The sequence below is a fragment of the Meles meles genome, chromosome 6 (assembly GCF_922984935.1).
Source record: "Meles meles chromosome 6, mMelMel3.1 paternal haplotype, whole genome shotgun sequence".
Classification (NCBI taxonomy): Eukaryota; Metazoa; Chordata; class Mammalia; order Carnivora; family Mustelidae; genus Meles; species Meles meles.
The window spans coordinates 152913546-152920540 of record NC_060071.1 but is presented as its reverse complement, the minus strand read 5'-3'; the positions used below and the strand labels follow the sequence as shown (position 1 = coordinate 152920540).

The window sequence follows — 6995 nt, the reverse complement described above, 5'->3', positions numbered from 1 at the left end:
ACCGCCAGAGATGTAGCAAGCAGAGATCCCACACTGAGATTTTCCCGCTGTCCAGAGCTGGGAATGTCTGTTTTTTCTGGATTCCAGACCTCCAGGCTAGCACCTATGAGCACCTCTCCCAAGGGAGGGTGTGGGACGCGGGTGTTTCAGGATTGCCTTCTGGCCAGGCTCCCAGCCCCTCATGGGAGCCAGTCTCCACTTGTTCTCAGGCGCGCTGGCAGGTCAGGTGTACTGGCGGCTCAGGGATGGAGACTTGATTTCTCCGCCCGCACTCTCTCTGGCTCAGCACCAGGGGAGGCTGTCCTGGGTCGAGGACTTAGGTCCTGGACCCTAACCGCCCAGATTCCCACTATTTCCCTCCCCCACAATCCTTTGCTCTTTGTTTTTTGAGTGCTTTCAACCAGACTCCAAGTTAATGCTGGTCCCCAGACGCAGGGCACTCTCGTATTGGGGTATTACTTTCCAATTGGTCACCTCTCGTGGCTCCCTCCCCCTTTTGTATATCTTCTGATATCAGTCCGATGCTCCCAGTCTGCTTTACCTGCCACTGGCGTCCTCTGCTCCTGTAGAGATCCAGACGTGTGTAATTCTGATCTCAGGCTGATTTCATGGGTGGTCAGAGTTCTTTGGTAGGTAATCAGCTCACTTTAGGGTACAGGTTGAAATGGTGCCTCCTCCTACTTCCCCCCATCTTGACTCCAATCCTGCATTGGGCTTTCTGATCAGCGGGAAGCCTGATTTTCTTTCTTTCATTCTGCCTGCTTCTGTTCCCTCTCTCACTATGTCTCCTTTAATTAAATCTTTAAACAACAACAATAACAACTACAAAACATTCTTTTCCCAAATGTTGTCAATACCACTGAAACAAAAACAGTCACATATGAACTGTAACTGCCTTCTCTGTCAACATATATCCCAAGCTAGCTGCATAGGCAGAGGACAAGCAATGAGGGCCCTCCTTATGCTGATAGAACCTCCCAGTCCTGACCCTAGATATGAGAGAAGAGCCCCAGGCCCAGGAATCCCAGGTATCCCAATGCACAGATCAGGACAGAACACAAACAACTCAACATGGAATTTGTGCTTGGCTGGGTTTCACTGGTTACTATTCTAAAAAGCAATTTGTGGTGAACAAGAAACATTCATTATGTGAGTAGATATGAATGAGAGAATCAGTGTGGAGTTGTGACAATTTCCTGACAAGGATGTCTTGTGTCTGCTGGTGTCTATGTGAGGTGCAGCTGGTGGTGTCTGGAGGACACCTGGTGAAACCTTGGGGGTCATTAAACATTCCTGTGCAGCCTGTGGGTTCACCTTCAGAATCTACTGGATGATCTGGCTCAGCCAGGTTCTAGGGAAATGGTTGCAGGTGTCTAATGTACTAGCTTGGATGGAAGAAACATACATTGGGGGATGTGGAGACCTGAATGGTAACTGTCAACAAAGGCACGAGGACAGGAATGTTCCAGATCAAGCATACAGGAAGGAAGAATGAGGAAATTCTTCCTCCTTCTGCATTTCATTCTTTCAAAACGGTAATAGATTGGATGATGCCCACTGTCCCAGAGACCATGGCTACAAAAAAAAAAAAAAAAAAATTTTTTTTTTTTTAGAGGGACAGAGAAAGAGGGAGAGGTCTTGGAAGTTTGGGGTCTTTGTGTGGTTTATGAGATGTGAAGCTGAGCGCTAGGGCTCTTCCTGTCTCTGGCATCTGTATTGATCGAGCCCAGCTGGCTTTGAAGGTTTGGGGCAGACAGGAGCAAGGCTTGCGTCTTCTGGAGGGCCCTCACCCTCCCTCGCAGGAGATCAAAGGTCTGGTCCCAGCAAGACTCCCAACCCCAGCCTCCAGGTGACTCCCCTCTTCAGCAGACCTGTGAAGACTGGGGGAAGCCTTGATGTCCCGAGCAAGCATGTTCCATCAGCTCCCCCCCATCTTAGCCCCTTACTGGCCTGGCATGGCACCCCTTTTCTCTCTTCACAGTCTCCCTTCAAGAGACTGAATACGCCTGCAGTCACCTTGCTCTCACAATGCAGAAAGGCGACTTGGTGGTTTGTAACAACGGCAGCAAAAGAAAAAGCTGTTTGTAGCCCATGTGTATGCATATCAGAGTTATGAACCTATGAGGTTGGGAATAAAGCCCAACTGTCCACCCATCCTGAGGCTGGGAGGTGGGCATCGTCCCTTATCATGCACACGTCGCTCTCTCCATGGGAGCGGGACAGGTAAACCGAACACTACCTGGGAGGGCTCTGGCACTGGGCAGCAGGACTTCCTCCGTGGCCCCTGCACTCTCCCCACTTCCCCCAAGTCCAGGGAAATGCTTCGAGCCCAGAGCTTGCTGGGGTACCTGTAAGAAGAGACTGGTACCCCAGTGTCTTCTGAAACAGTATTACAGGTCCCACAGAAGCAACATTTGATCTGGGCACCCATGGCCCAGTCACTTTGACACATAGAGATTACCATCACGCATCAGCCTTCTGTAAACATGAGCATCAACATGCATCTCCTTAAATCACACTCATTCTGAATATAGAGAAAAGAACATAGTCATAATTTCACCTTATGTGATATAAATATCCTGCATACAATCAAATGCACAAAACCCCTTTCCAGAGGAGGAGTGATGTTTACTCTTCTCAATAAACTGTAACTGAGCTATTTTGATATACAATTCAGAATCCTTATATCCACTGATTAAGCAAGAAGGTGAAAGAGTAGGAGACCTCATTTCATCTGCTTCCTTGAATTTAGCTACATAAGTATCTAAATACTCTCAACACCTATGAATTCAAGCTGAGACATAAGAAAAGAAATGCTGAAATTCTACAAATAGAAAAAGAAACACTTTTTTGCAAGGAAGGAGTGCTGAGAAGTGAAAAAGAGGAGATATATCAGAAGAAAAATATCAGGGGAAGGAGCCTCAGAAACCTGGCCATCATAATTGACATAGCCCTGGAAAGAAAACAGACCCTTTAGAAATCTGCTCCAGTGAGAGGCATTCCTGCCTAAAAAGTTCTATTTGGTGAAGGGGAGAGCAGAATCTTAGGTGGGACTGTGTGATCTCAGGATCATGGAGACACAGAGAAAATGGGAATGACTGACCCTGCAGAGTTCCTCATCACTGGAGTGGGGAAAGTGGTTGTCTCAGAACTTTTGACAGGCTCTTGGCTCAGTTCTCTATAAACCCCAAACCCTGCAGGCTGTGGTGCAGATCTCTGTGAGGGAGGTGTGATGCAAATGCCAAAAAAACCGTGGTCCACAGCCATCCCACAGGAAATATGGCTTGGGAGTGCACATGACCAGGGGACCACTGTCCATGGGAGAGTCCTTAGAAGGACAGAAAGGCACAAACTTCCACATACCCAGGAGGATTGGTGCAGGTGCACACCACAGGACTCTGTATATGGTGGCACACACAAAAGGGAAGACCTCTTATCTCTGAGTGTTTAGTGAAGAGAGGGGCTAGGATCATTCTGTTCCCAGCATAGAGATCACCATATGGCCATTTTTATTCTCATCCTCTAAAGAGACTCAAATGCCTTCAAGGAACCAAAGCCACATAGAAAAACTAGAAACAGTTTACACTGACCCCGACCCCTGGCAAGAGGTGGTACAACTCCACTGGCACAGAGACACATGAGAATCAGTACATCAGGCCCCTCCCCAAAAAGAACAGCGGGAAGAACATAGAACACCACGTGTACAGAGCTCTCAGCACTGCACAACTCCAGCCCTAAGGGAAAATACTACACAGAATTTGAGGTTGATTCTCATGATTCCTTGCTATTTCAGTTGAAAATTTTCTTTCTCCTTTCTCCTTTTTTTTCTTTTCAGTGACTTTGTTATTTTAACAACTCTGTTTTGAAGTCTTTTTAAACTAGAATATGAACACGTACTTTTTATACATATATTCTTCATTTTTGGCTTACTTTCATTGTATTCAATTATTTTGTATATAGATAAGCTTTGCTTTCTTTACAATTTTGGGATTTCGTTTCTTCTAACATGCAGACCGAAATATATGCAGGATCAAGTGGATCCCCCTGTTTTGTCCACGTGGGAAATTATATTCTCTCTTCCACACCCAGCATTTTTTTGTTTGATTCTGACCTCTTCTTAATTCTCTACTGTGTATTTTGTTTGAGTTTGGGTTGATATTTGTATGTTTGTTCACTCATTCATCATCCTTCTCTGGGCAAAATGACTAGAGAGAGGAATTCAAAGCAGAAGAAAGATCCAGAGGTAAAATTCTCTGTCACAGATGTAATCTGTAAAATAAAATTGAAAATTTTTAAACAAATAAATAATTTAAAATACTATAAAGTTGGAAAGCCACATACAGAGGAAAGAAATTGGACAATTTCCTTACACCACACACAAAAATAGACTCAAAGTGGATGAAAGACCTCAATGTGATACAGAAATCCATCAAAATCCTTGAGAAGAACACAGGAAGCAAACTCTTCAACCTCAGCCACAGCCATTTCATCCTAGAAACATCAGCAAAGACAAGGGAAGCAAGGACAAAACTGAGCTATTGGGATTTCATCAAGATCAAAATTTTTGGACAGCAAAGGAAGTAGTCAACAAAACCAAAAGACAACTGACAGAATGGGAGAGATATTCACAAATAAAAATCAGATAAAGGGCTAGTATTCAAAATCTATAAAGAAGTTACCAAATTCAACACCTAAATAACAAATAAGTCAATCCAGAAATGGGTAGAAGACATGAACGGACATTTCTGCAAAGAAGACATCCAGGTGGCCAACAGTCACATGAAAGAGTGCTCTACATCACTTGGCGTCAGGGAAATACAAATCAAAACCACAATGAGATACCACCTCACACCAGTCAGAATGACTAAAATTAACAAGTCAGGTAATGGCAAATGCTGGTGAGGATGCAGAGAAAGGGGAGCCTCCTACACTGTCGGTGGGAATGCAAGTTGGTGCAACAACTCTGGAAAACAGCATGAACATTACTCAAAAAGTTGGAAATAGAGCTACCTATGACCCAGCAATCGCACTACTACCCTCTGATCCACCAATCACACTAGTGGGTATTTACCCTAAGGATACAAATACAGTGATCTGAAGCGGCATGTGCACCCAAATATTTATAGCAGCAATTTCCACAATAGCCAAACTATGGGAAGAACGTAGATGTCCATCAACAGATGAATGGATAAAGAAGATGTGGTATATATACACAATGGAATACCATGCAGCCATGAAAAGAAATGAAATCTTGCCATTTCCAATGATGTGGATGGAACTGAAAGGTATTATGCTGAATGAAATCAGTCAATCAGAGAAAGACAATCATCATACGATCTCCCTGATATGAGGAATCTGAAAGGCATGACAGGGAGTCGTTGTGGGTAGGGAGGGAAAAATGAAACAAGATGGGATCAGGAGGGAGACAAGCCATAAGGTACTCTCAATCACACAAAACAAACAGGGTTGCTGGGGGATGTGGGATAGGGATAGGGTGGTTGGGTTATGGATTTTGGAGAGGGTATGTGCTATGGTGAGTGCTGTGAAATGTGTAAGCCTGATGATTCACAATCCTGTACCACAGGGGCAAATAATAAATGTTAATTAAAATAATTTTAAAAATAAAAAATACAGTAAAATGAAATTATGCTATGTTCACTTCTTGGGTGACTGCCAAACATTAAAATAAATGATTCTTGCTACAGACAGCAGCATGGTTGAATTTTTAAAAATTTGTGCAGAGCAAAAAAAAAAAAAAAAAAGTCCTACAAAAAAAGTTACATACAATATAAATTCTTCAAAACTAAAACTAGTCTAAGTAACATGAGAAAAGCCCATAGTTGTGTGGGTACTTAGTTAAGGGAAGTGGAAGGAGAAATTCCAGAGAAAATAAGGGAAGTTTTATGGAGAATTGATTTGTTCACTCTGGATAATGTTGATAATGACACCCATGTTTATTCTGTCACACACTCTGCCTATATGCTGTTCATTCCGTTCAAGCACACTCACCAAAATTCTTACAAATGATCCCAGAGATGACTTGGGAGGAAAACATAAACATTGAAATGTTAGACATACACCTGCACAAACCCTCATGCTATTCCAGGGCAACATAAAGGAGGTAAAGTCATCCCATCCCCATTACAGGAGGTGTTCCACATTCCTCACCAGCCTGCCCACTCTGTCCTCCAGGGGGTTCAGGGGACAGTCTGTCCTGTGGGGATGAGCACAGGTCCACGTACTGGGGCTCACTCTTACCCTGTGTGTGCTCCTGGACACCTCATGAAACCTTCTAAAGTTCTGGGTGTAGGTTTACATTTCTGGGTGTAGTTTTACATTACATTATGGCATAACATGACATCAATCCCAAAACGTTTCTGTGAATATGTAAAAGAAAGCACATATCCAAGTGTATACTCTGGGACGTTATATAATGAAAACCATATTCTATTCTTAAGTGTTCAATACCCCCAAAACAAAGGCAGTCACATCTCTTCTAGCCATTGCCCTCTATGGTAACATAGATCCCAAGCTGAATATATACTCAGAGAACATGCAAATAGGGCCCTCCATCTGCTGGTTAAAAGCAGCCCAAACCTGACTCCGCAGCTGGGAGAGGAGCCCCAGCCCCAGGATTCCCAGGTGTTCCAGTCAGCACTCAGGACAGGACACAGACAACTCACAATGGAATTTGTGCTTGGCTGGGTTTTCCTTGTTGATCTTTTAAAAGGTAATTCATGGTGAACAAGAGATGTTGAAGTTGTGAGTGGATATGAGTGAAAGAAACCATGGGTGTGTGACAGTTTCCTGACCAGGATGTCTTGTGTCTGCAGGTATCCAATGTGGAGTCTGGGGGAGACCTGGTGAAGCCTGGGGGGTCCCTGAGACTCTCCTGTGCAGCCTCTGGATTCACCTTCAACAGCTACTACATGAGCTGGTTCCGCCAGGCTCCAGGGAAGGGGCTGCGGTGGGTCACATATATTAGCCGTGGTGGA

The 6995-nt window shown here is 44.2% G+C and overlaps 1 long non-coding RNA gene across 1 annotated transcript; it reads left to right on the top strand.

Moving 5' to 3' along the window:
- Positions 1–1229: 1229 nt before the first annotated feature.
- On the top strand, positions 1230–6977 carry LOC123943820. The gene is made up of 3 exons (XR_006818685.1): positions 1230–1247; positions 4578–4580; positions 6849–6977. It is a non-coding gene; the product is annotated as an uncharacterized LOC123943820 (long non-coding RNA).
- Positions 6978–6995: the final 18 nt, after the last annotated feature.